This window comes from Nannospalax galili, unplaced genomic scaffold (genome assembly GCF_000622305.1).
Source record: "Nannospalax galili isolate Female #2095 unplaced genomic scaffold, S.galili_v1.0 scaffold207, whole genome shotgun sequence".
Lineage (NCBI taxonomy): Eukaryota > Metazoa > Chordata > Mammalia > Rodentia > Spalacidae > Nannospalax > Nannospalax galili.
The window spans coordinates 797,965-814,603 of NW_008358517.1; the positions used below are offsets into that span (position 1 = coordinate 797,965).

Consider the following 16,639-nt stretch of genomic DNA (forward strand, 5'->3'; position numbering starts at 1 on the left):
AACAATACTTAAACACTTAAACTTCACATGAGGAAATTTTCTTTCTTCTATGAAGTTTTCTACTACAGTGATGAAAGAACCCAATGTGCCTTATTGAATATGGTTAACACATTAAATATATGAGTAGCTGATGAGAAGTCAACTCTTAATATGAATTTTCCAGAGGAGAAACGTGTTGGAAGAAGTGTTTCCTTCAACAGAAATCTCATTGTAGATTTATTTATTCATCTAGTTTCCTATTGGAATTCTTACTAAGTAAATCTAATTGCTTAAACAATTAGAATTGTTGTTTTGAATTGACTTGAATCTTATGAAACCCTATTAGAAGTTATGGCAAAGCATTTTAATATTGCACTATTATTCAGTCACTTGTTTTTATCTGGACAACTTGCAGAGCCTTTAATTTTATGAATATTTAACAAGACTGTAAGTTGAAGAATGAATTCAAATTGAGTGTAATTCAGCATAACATGACTAGCTTTGAGACAGTGACCTATATATAATAAGTAGGAAGACATACTTATGTAACTAAACACATTCTAACATACTCCTTTCCTACTTAGGAGATACATTTTAATTCTAAGAACTAAGAAGTACAAATAAATACTGTTGAAATTTTCTTTAAAGTAATTGTTCCATTTAAAAATTTTAGGAACTCAAAAATTGCTGATGTAGAGACAAGATTTAAAGTGAAACTGACCTAACACTGTGGCTCTATATTATAGCACCGAGCTTGCCTGGCATGTGCAAGGCCATGCCATCAGCTCCCAGTACCACAGACACAAATAACTGCAAAGGGAAAAATAAGATGAACCTGAACTACATATCTTAATAAGGAAAAACAATATTAAAAATCTTTTCTATAATATGTTTGCCTAATACATATTTATTAATACATATTTGCCTAAATATGTATTTATTAATACATCTTAATAAATATGCATAACAAGGGAAATGGAGTTGTCCCTTGGTGATAATTCCTGCCTGAGAGTTTTACAATAAAGGAAGAACAGTTATAGATTAATGTTCTCTTGGCAGATTTCAATCACTAACACATGGGACTGTGTTCCAATTAGTTAATGTGAACATTCACCTGCAGGCTGGAGCTTAGCATTCCCTCTACGTCAGCCAAGGAATAGAATGGCACAGCACACTCTATCTACTAGCTTTGTTTCCAATATTCCCAGCCCATGTTAACCTTAGGGGTAGATGCATGCTATTCATAAACAGAGCCCTTTGCCCTCACAAGTTTACTCTCTATAGACTATTTAGATTATCTAATTATTAACATTACTGCTTGTAAATTCTTGACATCCTCACCCCAAGTCATGTGTACATGAGTTGTGGGTGCACCAGGCACTAATAATTATTGATCCTAGGTGCTAATGACAAATCTCCACACACTGTTCTCTCAGGAGTTCCAGAAATTAAACCTTCAAATTAGTTGTGTGGGTTTTATTTACTTTTTTTTATTGGATACATTATAAGTCTGACTGGTTAGCCCAGGGATCTTGCAACTTCTGAAGAGAGTGTTATTGTCATTTTAGACATTTTGCTTTTCTCTATAATTGGTAATAGATAGATGATAGATAGATGATAGATGTTAGATAGATAGATAGATGATAGATAGATGATAGATAGATGGTAGATAGAAAGATGATAGATAGATGATAGATAGATAGATAGATAGATAGATGATAGATAGATAGATAGATAGATAGATAGATAGATAGATAGATAGATAGAAGATAGATCCTAGATGATTTTTTTTCTCTCTACATACTTCCAGAGTATCATAGTACTTACTTAGTTTTCTTAGCTCAAATATTATTCTTAATGTGAATGAACAAGTTTAAAAAGAAAATAAATAAATATACCTGGCATCATAATACCTAAATTTTGGGGGTTGAGAGTAGAGAACCACATGTAATTACACACTCTTCTAGGTAAATAAGTGTTTTACATAGGGCCATTGTAAGTAATAGGAAAATGAAGACAAGTGGTCAGGAAGCATCGATATTCACTCCAATAGGACTATCAAGGTAATAATAATATTTGACCCAGAGGAGAGACTCAGAGAATTGTTGAAGGCATAATATGTTCCTGTTAGCTTATGACCAAAGTATTTGAGGCATTTCTTTAACCACCGTATAGGCTATTTCCACAGTTTAGGGAAAAATTGTCAGAAATCAATTGACACTGACCAATAAGAGAATTTTAAACTGTTTTTTTTTTTCCTAATAAGGTCAAGGGATAAATATAATTCTCATATATTTGGCTTTTAGGACCTATGAAACACTCATTATCCACCAGTCACAACTCTCTGCTCTCACCATTAGTTTTTCAGTGTTACCACTGTGGTCCAGCTTGAACTATGTTGTGTATGTTGTACCTCTGTTCATCTTTCTCAAACTTTGAATGCTTACAACTTCACAGTAATATACATAATGATTTAAAATCCACCACAGTAATTGAACTATTTCATTTTGTATCATACTGATTCTTATATTTTATTCCAGGATGAAAAATGTTGTTGGCTTCAGAGTGCAAAATTATCAAAATCATGAAATACTTTAAGTTTCTTAGTAATAATTGACATAAACACTATTTTAAAATCAGTATTAGGAATTGTATTTTATATTTGTGTCATATTAGATACAGTGTATGATACTTTCCATACAATAAATCACTAAATTTAGTTCATAAAACTCTAAAAATACCAATCTAAATCAATTGAAAAAGCAAGGAGTTAGAGAATAAAACTAGATTGAACAAATTTGAACAAGTAGCAACTGAATTAGCTGAAATTCTGTTTTTCCTCTGTGTACATTATATGAAGATAAACAGAAATTATTAACTTTTCCATACATGTGTATCACATGCCATCTATTACTATAGTATTTTCACCATTCTGTGCTGTCTTTTTAGATTTTTTATCTCTTAAAAATATATTTTCTTCAATAGCTATAAGTCTTTTATCAATTCCCACACTGGAAACAATTGAAAAGCTATATAATATAAAACATGTTTAAATTTTGAATGTATCTTAGCTTTCCAAGGGCTTTCATTTTTTTTTCTTTTCTCTACAGCACTCAACCACAGTAAACTGAGGGAGAAAACTTTTCACCAACTGTTCCTGGACTGAGTTGGAAGGTAAAAAGTAATATTTACTACAAAAGAAACTAACACAAATGTCCAAGTTGTTGTCATGTGATTTTTCTTAAATATCTTCTATGATTATCATGAGTTATTTAGTGATGCCGCAGGACCAGTGTACTTCTGTATTTTAAATTCACTTTTTAAAACTTTCTAACACTTACTCCCTTTAATATAATTTTGGCCTTCCTCCTTGCTCTTTGCCTTTCTCTCCGCCTCCCCTTGCTCACCTCTCCCCACTCACTTACTTTTGTGGAACTGTATCTTATGTATCTATAGTCCACACTCACTTGAATTTGCCATGTATTTTAGTACTGGTTGGCTTTGAAAATCTCTTCTAAGCGTTGGGATTACAATTTGATACCAGCAGGCCTGGCTTAACATTGTTCTTATAGGGATATCTCTAAAGCATTATAGAATTAACAAAGATGAACTTGCACTATGCAGATGTTTATGAAAACTTGTTTTTTCAACCAGATATTGTAGCACACATTTGTAACCCCAGCACTTGGGAGGCTGAATGCTATGACAAGGTTAAGGCCACACTGAGTTAGATAGTTCAAGGCCTGCCTGAACTAAAGAGTGAAAGCCTGTCTCAACAAAACAAAATAAAAATATGTAAAAATAAAAGTTAAATATTCACATTTCAAATATTAGATATTTTCACAGTATATCCTTTAGTGTAGTATACCTGTTAGTTATATTTATTTATTTATTTATTCATTCATTAATTTATTTATTGAGACAGGATGTTTATGTAGCCTCAGCTGGCCTAGAACTTACTATATTGACCAAACTCATCTCCATTTCACAGAAAAGCCCTTTTCCTCTGCTTCCCAGGTTCTTGGACTAAAGACATACCACCACACCAGGAATGCCTATTATTTTTTAAAGTCTACCATAAATATGAATCTGCTTTTGAATGATGTTAAATGCTGCTTATAAACAAAATGTAAACTTAATTGCTTTCCCTTCCATTCAAAAGATGCAAGGGACAGATTGGGTTATAGTTCTCTCCCACTGACCCCCACCATCCCACATCCCAATACAAGTATTCCTTTAGTACTGACAAAGATACTCCAAACATCAATCAGGTTGGAATAAAAGCAAAGCTTTCTTCTTTCTCTGGATTAAATAGATTAAGAATGCACTTGTCTTACAAAAACTTTTTTTTTGTCTTTTTGAACCAAGGTCTCCCTGTAGCCCCAGCTGTCCTGGAACTCACTATGTAGACCAGGCTGTCCTTGAACTCATAGAGATCTGCCTGGCTCTGCCTCCCAAGTGCTGGGACTACAGGCGAGCACCACCATGCCTGGCTACAAAAATATTTTTAAATATCTCTTTGGATGACAGAAAATATAGGAATTAAAAATAAATTATAAAAATATTATGAATGGTTTGTGGCCCGCATAGTTGAATTATCATAACAAAAGTTCAGTTACTTTATTGCTGGGCCAGGTAGTGCATGCCTTTAATCCCAGCACTCAAGAGTCAGAGGCAGGTGGATGTCTGTGAGCTCAAGGCCATCCTGGTCTACATAGTGAGTTCCAGGACAGCTGGGGCTACAGGGAGACCTTGTCTCAAAAACAAACAGGCAAACAAACAAAGTTCAATTACTTTATTACTAATTAGTTGTTTCCATTATCCTTTGTGGGTGTGCTTCATTATTATAAGACAGACACCGTGGTTCTGCGTATGTGTTTCTGAAAAACCCATATGTGTTTTTATACCCAGGATGTAAATTCTAAATGTAAGTTTGAAAATTAAACCATTAACTCATATCTTAATAAATTATTTATTGAATTTCCATTTTAAAGTTGTACACTTGAGGCTGTAGGTACCTGTAAAATGGCATGTTATACAGTTCTTCCTGTTAGACTGTTTCCTGACACACTTTCAGAGGATTACAGTGGAACATCGCAAACTTTATCTTGGTAATAAAGATGTGTCACAGTTTTAATTACAGCCCCAAGTTTTCATTGATTGAGTTGCAGTTCTGATTAATGGAAGGGGAAGAATATGATACTGCTCAACTACTAAAATCAATCTACATTTCTCATATTCCACTATGGAAAATAGAAGAAAATAAAGCTGGGGAAAGAGGCAGTTTGCTAATTTTATAAAACTGAACACTGGCAAGGGCCTCATATTGATTTCATATTAAATATTTTTTAAATTTTCTTTGTTTTGAACTTTTAAAATATAATATTTTATTTGTGTTTTCTGCCCAGCCTTTTTAAATATTTTTAAGACAAGAGATAACTCAGATCACATCACATTTGCTAGACTATTTCTTTTTTTTAACTTTTACAGAAACTTTATTGAGAACTTCATACATGCATATAAGGTGTTTTGACCGAATCCATGCCCATCCCCTCCCCTCCAACATTCCCCCCTCTGAAGAGGTAACCCTAAAATCTTTTAAGGGTTAGATACAAGCTCCCAAATGCTTTTGACGTTTTTGGCCTATGGAACAGAATATGTTGTTAACAGGAACAAGAACATTTTGACTTTTAGCCAAGAAACTTGCTACATTTCTTTGGGGACTTTTTACCGTAACTGCCTAGCCAGTTCTTATCATGCTCTCCTCTGAAGGGGTTACCCAAATTGCCAATAGAGAATAGGGACACAGACTGCTCTGGCTTCTCCCGTGCTGAACAGGGATGCAGGGTGAGGCAATTGGAGTACCCTTTCAGTGGGTCTATCTAAAAGACTCCCAAATTGTGTAACTCTTATCTCTAAGGGAAGAAGAAAGTCCTTGAACCATGAATATGAGCTGTGAAGGAGAAGTAAAGGCAAGAGTAATTAGCATTACAAGTTCTAGACAGGGAACTATAAAAAAGTCAGAACAGGGCAATTTTCAAATGTTCATGTGTAATATTTTTGAAAATGTGCATTAAGCCAGGCAAGGTGGAGCATGCCTTAATTCCAGCACTCAGGAGGCAGAGTCAGGTGGATGTTTGTGGCAATGAGCTGGAGCTACAGGGAGACCCAGTCTCAAAAATACAGAAACAAATGAATAACAATTTTGAACAAATTACATTATTTAATACTTACTTTTCTGAAAAATACAAGTGCTGATATGTTTCTTTCACACAGTAGAGTGCCGTTTCCATCTGTTGTACTTACCCAAAATTAATTGAGTTGCTTTTCACTTTCCTATGCCTTTTTTAGTCCATAAGTATTGTATAATGACAACTACATTATACTATCTTAATGGTTGTCACATGAAATAGAGTAATTAATTCTATAGTCACTAACATATATCTATATGTAGACAGATATTGTACATCTGGTGTTGGTGCACAATACTAGATGGTGATTGGTGTTTGTAAGCATATTTACTACTGAAAAGCACCACATAAAATATGTACTTATTGCTTTTACAAGATCCATGCATACATTTAAAATTGGGTGATTTCATAAGATTTTAGAGAGCTCATTTCAAATGTTGATGGAAACAGTAAATGAAAATTTTAAGTTAAGCTCTGCATTAGCTCACATTGTTCTTCTTGAGACATAGCATTCTAATTTTTCCAGACTTGGCCCAACTGTAAACAGGGGGCTCCATGGTATAGACTGACTTATCTATGTTTCCTTTGACTTCACAAAAACCAGGATTCTAGCCTCAGTTGCTGAGATGTGTGTGCCCTTTTTCTTGAAGTATTACATTTCAGGAAAGTGACTGCAGGGACTTCCTTCCAGCAGATAGTGACTCTCCACGTTTCTTTGCTGATGCTGCCACTTATCTGACTGCCGGAGTCCAGGGTGAGAACAGCTGTGCTTGTGTCTCTGAAATGAATCCATTTCTCTCATCATGCAGCCCTGGTAGACTTATAAGCATGTCTTATTCTCTGAGGGACACAATCAAGCAGCCTGTTTATGAGGACGAATATGGTTATGGGCTTTCAGGTTTCTTGCACATTTGTTGCTGACCAGAATTATTCATGCTGCTGAGAGTCAAACATTTACCCTTCTTTCTTACTCAATAGTGTCATCTGTTTGAAACACGTCTCGTAGAAATAACCCTGATGCAGCCTGCAGTAAATCTCAACTAGCTGTTTTTAATACCACAAAATGAATTCGCTTTTTTTTCAAATATAACCTCATGAGAATTTTATTTTTAACTCAAGGCACATTCACTACAATAACAGCGTGTGGGGGGGGGAGGGGGGTGCATATGTGTATGTGTCATGGTGCACTTGTGGAGTTCAGAGGACAATATGTGAAAGCTGATTCTCATATTCCACCATGTGAATTCTAGGAATTGAACTCAGGTTAACAGATTCATCAGCAAGTGTCTCGACCCACTCATCAATCTTGTGGGCATATAAAAAGAGGGTTTGCTAATTTATTTATTTGTTTGTTCGTTATGTATTTTAGAATGCTAAGAATGGAAGCCAGGGCCCAGTGCATGTGAGACAAGTACTCTGTAATTGAGCTAAACTTCAAACCACATGGAAATATTTTCATGTCAGTTTCACCATATAATGTTACAGCATAATATAAACATTATGACTTAATTGTTATTTACTGAAATTGATAGTCTACCAAATTAATTATAGGTCACACTTCTTAGTAAACACATGCTTGAGCCCAACACATTTTGTATTTAGCATCATCTTTTAAATATATGCACATCCCTTAACATAATGGCATACACTGACACTCTATTTTCCAAAATTTCGCATGTCATTCTCTAACTCAGCATTAGTCAGCACAACCTTATGTTATAGTGAGGATAAGAGCAATCAAGACATTGCAGCATCACTGTGTACATGTCTACTTAAACTATTGTAAGGCAAAACCACTGATGATATTAGCTATTGGCTTATTTCTTCATTCTAAAATTGTGTGAAATTACATGTAGATTTCAAATCTGCTTAGGAAGTAATTACCAGGAAGTGACATGAAACATTGAAAATTTGAGAGTTGCAGTAGGCTTGTGAATATTTTTCTTGTGCCTTATATGATTATGTTTTTCCTTTATATATCTGTCTGTTTTGTTTGGGGTAAGGAGTGGGAAGTTCCTTCTGTGTAGTTCAGGCTTATCCGGGCTCTCTATGTAGTGCAGGCTGTCTTCAACCTCACAATCTTTGAATTTCAGCCTCATCAGGCCCACCTTGCCTGGCTTAATGTTTTGTAATGTGCAGCATTACTTTTTAATAAAGCACAAAAATTGACTTTCTTAATTGATATTGTTAATAATCATGTGCAGCATTTTTAAGTCATGTTACTGTTACAAAAAGAAACAATTTGACTCAGATTTTTACTTTAGGCCAAGAATAGACTTGAACTCTGGGAACCATCTGTTTCTTCAAATGCCTCACAAAACAGTGCTCTTGAAGGAGGGTTAAGTAAACTTTTAGGGAAGCAGACTTCCCAACATCAATTGGGAAAGTAGAGGTTAGGATTCACCCTTATCAGAGAATCTTGCCCTTGGATTCCTCAGTGTGGAGCACTGTGTACACAAAATATCAAGCAGATGTCTTATATATTCTCATTGATTTCCATGAGAATAGCACTTTGTATGTTACCTAGGCACACCCACATCAATTCACTATCTTAGGTGGACAGTAAAGTGGGGTCTTGAGGAATTAAGATCATATGTCTTGGTCACAAGGGAAGTTGGGGCTCAGTGAGCTTGTTAAATTATAAAGAATAAACTTTTTGGTTGAAGGTTAAGTAAAAGTTTAAGGTCAGATTGTGTCCATATTGTAAATCATTCCTACACTCATGACTGTTGCGAGATGTGTATGTATGCATTCTCTGTTACCTAAGGTAATTGCAAGGACCCCAGCTTTATCAATGAAAGGTCGTACTGAACAATTCCATCCAAAACAAGTGGGAATTCACAGTCAGGCTATCCAGTTATAGCACTAGAACTCTAGAGTACTGGAGGAACCCCAGAACTTAAGCAATAGTGACAGCATGCACAAGACCCATGCAAACTCAATCAGACAAAAATAAGCTCTGAACTGGGGAAATGGGCAGCAGCCCTTGACCTTAGCTGAGGAAATGTTGGCAGCTGATTACTTCTGGGTGAGGGAAAATTGACCATCTTTAAAGGAGTGACATAGAACAAGCTGAACAGGCTCCAGTAGATGTAACTCACACAGAAGGTCAACTGGGTCCACAAACTTGACTAGATAAGCCTTAACGTATATGAAAAAATGAATGAAGTCCTGAGGTGGGATTCAGAGGATTCAGGTAGAGAATAAGGAGCATTAAATATGCTTAAGATGTGTTGTATGAAATTCACAAGTCAATAAAATCTATTTTTTAAAAAATACAACTTTTTCATGTATCACAACTGTCCTGTTTGACATACACTTTTTCCTCTTCACTAGTACTATGTTTTCTGTTCGTTCTCTGAAAATTAAATAGTATTCTGTAACATTTGTTTTGAATTCAAATCCAGGCAGATTTATGGGACTATAACCATTTTTTAGATCATCTTTGACATAACATCACATTTCAAGCTAGAATATATTGTAACATACTGCCATATACATCAAAATTATCACACACACAAAAGATATACATCCATTGCTTTGTATCAGGTGAAACAGAGAACAGCGTTTGGGTATTGTTCTAGTATGGATGTGATTTTATTTATTAAGCCTATTCTGCCTGGACAAGAAAAGCCATAGTGCAGAAGTGAAGACATGTCTACTAATAAAATGCCATTGAAGTTCTGATTTAGTATATCCTCTGGGCACCGGTAATTCACACGAGGTCACAGCCAAACCATAAGGTCTTTAAGTTCTGAAGCTTCTTGTCAAATATTAGTTTATGCAGACTCAGATATTAAATCTGTTACTTAAAGTTTGAATACATTAAAGAAAAATAATGTATTCTCTCTCTCTCTCACTCTCCCTCTTTTATTCAAGGGAATATTTCCCAAGTTTCCTCAGTTTTCCTATTTGCATATGATTTTAAATAGATTCAGAGACAAAGAAATCACAAATAAAAATGTATTTAATACTGAAAAAAAGAGGGGCTGGAGGGATGCCCTCAAAGTTAAGAGCACTGGCAGCTCTTGCAGAGGATCTAGGTTCGGTTCCCAGCACCAATGTGATAGCAAAGGAACATTAGTGACTCCAGTCCCAGTGTGTCCAATGCCCATTTCTGTCCTACACGTGCATTGTATGACAAGGGTACACTTGCATGCATTCAGGCAAAATAATCATGACACTAAGTAGTAAATAAAACAAAAAATAAATATGAAGATGAAGAACAAAACAGTTCAAACAAAAAACAGTTGAAGAACAAAATCACAAATTATTCAAAGATAATCTAATTTTTCATTTATTCAATATAGACAAACCTTTTATTTTGAACCAGTGCAAAACTATGAAATTCTACCAATCTTTTAGGCTGAAATCATTTCCTGAAATTTTTTCTCTTAAATCTTTAAGAATTTGAGGTTCTCTGACAACTATGGAGTGTACTCTTATTTTGAATGCCTTGAGACTATTCCTTGCACTGCTGCTTTGAGGACTGAGTTCAGTGTGGGTGTGTGATTTCAGAATGGGAGCACAGTGAGACAGGTCTGCCAGGCTCCAAGGGACTCATTATCATGTCAAAGAGAATGTCAAGTTCATGCTTATGAATTATCACTTTGATACTTTGATCCCTTTATTAAGTTAGATTATGAGAAATGAAATTTCACATATATAACTAACGTTGGGAAACATTACATAGTTTGTAAGGGGTGATTTATGGTGAGTGGTATCCATTTGTTTTTCTAAATTTTACTTCTTAAATTTTAATATATGGAGAGAAAAATATGCAAGTAATGCATGATGCTCAATATTTCAACAAGTTGTTTTAAATTTTTAATTAAACTATGTCAAAATATTCAAGTGTGAGTCTAGAGATCCAGGAATGACTGACAGCTCTGTTTTTGACTCGTTTTTGCTGTTTAACCTTATATAATTAGTGTCCCTTTTCTGAGCCTTGGTTTTATGATTTGGTAATAATCTTTGGGAATGGAGTGGTTCCCAAAAGTTTTTCCATTATAAAGTTTCAGTGATCTAGTTACAGCTATAGATATAGTTAATGGGTTTGTTGCAATGAGAGTCCTATTTTGTTTAACAATTCTGCTTTATTTAGATATATTTAGGTACTCAATATAATTCTGTTGAAATTTTGAGAGATCACAGTAAATGTATCCAAATTTTGAACTTGGTTAAAATTCTGTTTCAAACAAAATAAATGATATATTTTGGAGATGCATATGTCTATTTAAGATGAATGGAGGAAGACTTTATTAATTATACCAATGATAACATAATTGGCATTGAGAAAATATTTAGAAGGAAAATTCTTGGTACGTGGGATAGCTTACAGAACAATTTATAAAAATATGAAGATAAAATATAAATGTTAAAATGTACTTAATTTTTATACAGATTATAATGAAAATGCAACCATCTACCAAGGTCTGACTTCACAAGTACACACTAGATAACTTTAGAGACATCGAACCAAGGCATGGATATTGAGTAAGAATGAATTTCTCCCTTATTACCCAGCATGGGCACAACTCTGGTGCTTGCTTCTCCTAGTTAATTCTTGATATCTGGATAGCACGGAGATGCCAACTCAGAGGACTTTGGCGTCTAGCTTCTAAAATTAAGCCGACATTTGACAGGCTGAGTGCTGAGCTCCTACATAAAAGTGGCCATCTCCAAAGACCTAGAACTTTGCAGAACAATTCCACATGAGTGACAAATGACTATGAATTGCATTTTGAGGCACTCTAAGACTCAGATGTAATTGCATATCATTATCACAAGCAAAACAGGGATATTTTTCTTTTATTTTCTTCTTTCCATGGGATATTTTTTCTTTTATTTCCTGCTTTCCATGAGAAACTCAGAGAGCCATGGATCTTTTTGAGGCACAAATAATGTTGATATTCGTTCCTTTATTTTGCTCTCTACTTAAATTCAGTATGATTATTTTTACTCAAAATAGTATGTAGTTTCTGTGAAATATGCTTACTTGTATAAAATTATTTCTAAAAAACAGGATTAGTAAGTTTTAGAAAAACGCCACTTATAGCCAGTTTTCTTTCCAATAAAATTCATGATCAAACACTAAAGGACTTAAACTACTCTTTCCCTTATAAAAAATTGCATTTTAAATTCCTTCCACATTTAAAACGCACTGTACTAAACCATCAACCAAGAGAGTTAACACTCTCAGATATCTCTTCACTTAACCTGTGTGTGCCTGATTAGTGCAGTGTTTGTTGCCACAGCTTTTTTATGTAATTTTTCACAAATAAGATTGAGCTAACAATGAAACACTGAAAGTGCAAACAATGTCTCTAAATGGGATTTAAGTATCTTATAAAAAAAGAAAACAAACAAATGTGTAACTGTGTGTCTGGGAGATTATGTTCTCATTTCTGTAGAGGTAGCTAAAACGTGATTTTACAACCACAGCACCTCTGTGTTTGTGAATTTCTAAATCTCCAATCACCAATAGTCCATTCAAGAACTCATATGTGTGTGTGATTGCACACACACACACACACACACACACACACACACACAGAGTCACTCACTCACTCATCTCTGTTTCAGCACCTGGTCAGTATTCTCATCTAATTTAAAGACTGGTATACTATGGAGATTGTTTACAAGGGCATAGACTTTGGTGAGTTCAAAGCTCACTTCTAATATTTTAATTTTCTTTCTTTTCCTGTGACACAGATATTTCTGGTAATTTAATTATTAATAGAAAATAAAATCTTTGGAAGAATAAGAGTTTGTATAATAAAGGACTCAAAGATTTGACAAAAATAGCCTCTGACAAAAAGCAGTACACAGGAGGAAAGTGTTTATTTCATCTCACACATCCAGGATACAGTGCATCCATGAGGGCAGGAATTCAGTATATGAGCTTGCGGCAGAAACCATACAGAACCCTGCTTACTGTGATCATAAGGCCAAGATCACTTACCTATGAATGGTACTGCCCACAATGAGCTGGGCCCTCCTACATCAGTTAACAATACATCAATTAAAATAGTGCCCCAAAGATATGTCCACAGGCCAATATGATGGAAGAATTCTTCAGTTGAATTTACCTCTTCCCAGGTATCAAGTTGATGGTAAAAGTTAAGCAGGATAAGTACCTAGTAGTGACAAAGATCACAAAATTGTGCCTTGGTATTGTTATCTGTAAAAACTAGGCTTTGTTTTAAATGGTAACAAAAAATTTTAATTCAATACATAAAACATTTAAATTTCAATACATTAATACCATGTTTTGTCTTTTAAAAATATTTTATATTGAGCTTTTGTACATTTCATATGACAGTTCTTAATAAAATTAAAACTCCCTCCCCTACCCATGGTCTCACCGCCCCCACACACACAGGGGGTCTAATGTATTCTGCCATACATGTTAAGTCCCATTTGGTGGAGAATTTACCCAGATGTCCAGTGAAAGCTCATTCACTGCAGTCTAGAGATCTTAAGGAAGGTCTATTAGACTCCCTCTTCCAGCAGCAATCAGCCTCCAACAGTCCTCAGGCTACTGCCCATTTCCCTCTCACCACTCTGGGCCCTTGTCTGATTGAGTTGGCATGGGTCTTGTGCTCCATACCACCATTGCCACAAGTTCAAATGACAGCTTCCAGTGGCCTTAAAGCCTTGTTTCCCCATGTTCATGGACCAACCCTGGGTCTTGCAATCTTTCCCCCCCTCTTCCATAATGTTCCCCGAACCATGGGTGGGTGAGTTTGAATATAGGAGTCCTAACCAGGGACGTACACTGCAGTGTCTTATTATCTAAAACTTTGGCAGTTGTAGCCTTCTCTGTGATTCCTATTCTGTTGTGTAAGGAAGCTGCACCGATGAGAGTTGAGGGATGCGCTAATATTCTCTCCACACTCTGTTCCACTGTTCTGTGATCCATAGGTGAAGAGGTTCCACCCAGGGCTGGGCCTCTCTCAGACATAGATTCTCTGTATGTGACAAGTTGTGGAACTCTGCAGTAGCCTTCATCTGTCTTAAAAAGAAGCTTCTTTGATGAGCGGTATACAGTATACTTGTCTGTAAATATAAGGACCTATATTAGGATATGATACAAAATTTCATTTGTCTAGAGACATGACAGAGATACGGTTTTCTCTAGAATCTGTATGTATATGTGACTATAATTACAGTGTCACCCATGAGTTCACTTTCAGTGAGAGAGTTTTAAGTTCAGTTAGATAGCTGTTGATTACCCCCCAGATAACAGTGCCACTGCTGGACCAATAGAGGCAGTTTGCTGTGCCAAGCATTTTATTAGGTTTTATGACTTGGTTGTACCACTGATTGATTTTCTCCCTTCACAGCTTGCATAGTATCCTCTAGAACTATGAGAGCTAGTCTTTACAGAGAAAACTTTGAGGTCAGTTCCTGCTCCATTGATCCAAGTCCTGCTCCATTGATCCAAGTCCTGCCTTCAGCAGTAGGGTCTTAACTTTGAGTTCTGGGTGATTACCAAGGGCCCCGGCAATAGCTTCTGTTATTTTGGGAGTCTTTTGGAGTACTCTGACAAACCATTCAGAAGGAGGTCTCTCCTGTCTGGCACAGTACTCCTTGCCATCAGCCTCCAGGTATACACAGGCACTAATGTTCAGACAATGTATGTGTATTTCTCGGCGTGTTCCCAAGCTAACACTTTTCCTTCTGTCTTTCCAAATTACCCACAATCCATTCATCTCTTCTCTCCCTGTCCAACTTCCCTCATCCCTTCAGAGTCCAACTACCCCCATTATCCCCACCATCCCCCTAACAGAGGCCTCCTCCATTCTCCCTCTCTTGAGTTCCCTCTGCCCCACACTCATGGTACCCTGAATGTCCCTCACTTACCCCTCCCAGTCAAACACTCCCCCTTTGCCCAACTCTCCCCTGGTAATATGTATTACCTACTATCCCCCTTTCTCTAGCTTTTTTTCTCATACATTGATACAAGTTTCCATTTTTTATATATGTGTTTTTATTTGGAAATAAGAATGTCTAGAAGTCAAGATACTAGAACTATCCTCACCAGAGGGATTAAAGGAGGATTTGAGGCAGAGAGATTGGAAAGTAATAAACACATGTGGTATGAGAACGGAAGGGTAAACTGGGAGTAGGAAGATTTAAGTGAGGGGGCATGATGATGCGGAGAGCTGGGAGCTGGAGAAGAGTTCAAAAAATAGGGAAATCTGAAATTATTTAAGCTAATTAAAATTAAAGCATCAATTATACAATTGGTGTTCTGTTTTGTTTTTGTTTTTCTCTTTGGGTTTGTTTTCCGGTTGGAGGTCTGTTCTTGCCAGGTGTGTAAACTTGACAATAAAAGCTTACAAGGGCAGTTCCCAAAATTGTGTCTTGGTACTGACATCTTTTAATACCAGGCTTTAAAGGTTGGAAAGACATTTCAGTGGTGAAGAACACTGACTGCTGTTTCAGAGGACCCAGGTTCTATACCCAGCACCCACATGGCAAATAAGGACCATCTTTAAATACAGTTCCAGGAGCTATGCTGTGCCCTCTTCTGACCTCCACAGGCCTTATATAACATAGGTATACTTACATACATGGATGTAAAACACATATACACATAAAATAAAAATTAATTAATATTTTGTAAAAGATTCAGATGGTCTAAATGTACACTTTAAAAATGATTTATTTTGTTTTATATGTATAAATGTTTTGCCTCCATGTATGTAAGTAAACCTAGTTTATAAGTGTGCCTAGTTTGCAGAGTCCAGAACACAAAAGAATAAAGGATAAAGAAACAGACTATTATCTTTTCATTTTACCAAAAGAACAGCATAAAATAGGACTCAGACATTGAGATTAAAATGTCAATTTTCTGGGACTTTAAAAGTGTATGTTTTCTTAGCTCCCACTAGATAAAGACTTAGGAAATGAAAAATGGCATATATTTAATGATGCTTTACCTATAGATGCTAAACTGTACCCAAGTATAAAGGAGTCTAATTAGGCAGCATTTTTGGGCTTTTGATTCAAAATTAATATATTTTAAGTTGTATTTGAATTTGTACAATGCATTCAAATATTATGATACAGCAAAACTTAAAGCAATCTATTTTAAATGTAGAAATAAAATATCAAATTTAGAAGAGTCATGAATATAACTGATGATGGAAAAAGTCAAGCAATTAATCATCTTTCTGTTCTTTTTAAGGTGCTGGTACTAGAACCCACGTTCTTTGACATGCTACTCAGCACTCTACCCTGAGACACTTTCTAGCCCTTTTTGTCTGTTTTTGAGACAGGAACTCTAACTCACTCTCCTCATGTGTCTACCTCCAAAATGATGGGATTAAAAACACACACCATCATAATTCAAACATTGAAATAGCTATGTTTTCAGCATTATTCAATGACAAGAAATTCTCTCATACCTATTAAGTTTAATCTATATTAAACATCTGTATAATTGTCTCCTTTGATTC

The 16,639-nt window shown here is 35.6% G+C and overlaps 1 protein-coding gene across 3 annotated transcripts in view; it reads left to right on the forward strand.

The window, feature by feature from the left end:
* Positions 1–3,106: 3,106 nt before the first annotated feature.
* The window catches only part of Cdh18 (cadherin 18), an 814,309-nt gene continuing 800,776 nt past the window's right edge, over positions 3,107–16,639 (forward strand). For all 3 annotated transcript variants that reach the window (XM_017795255.1, XM_017795257.2, XM_017795256.1), the window contains exon 1: positions 3,107–3,153. The gene's annotated coding sequence lies outside the window, so the exon portion shown is untranslated. The remainder of the gene's footprint in view (positions 3,154–16,639) is intronic.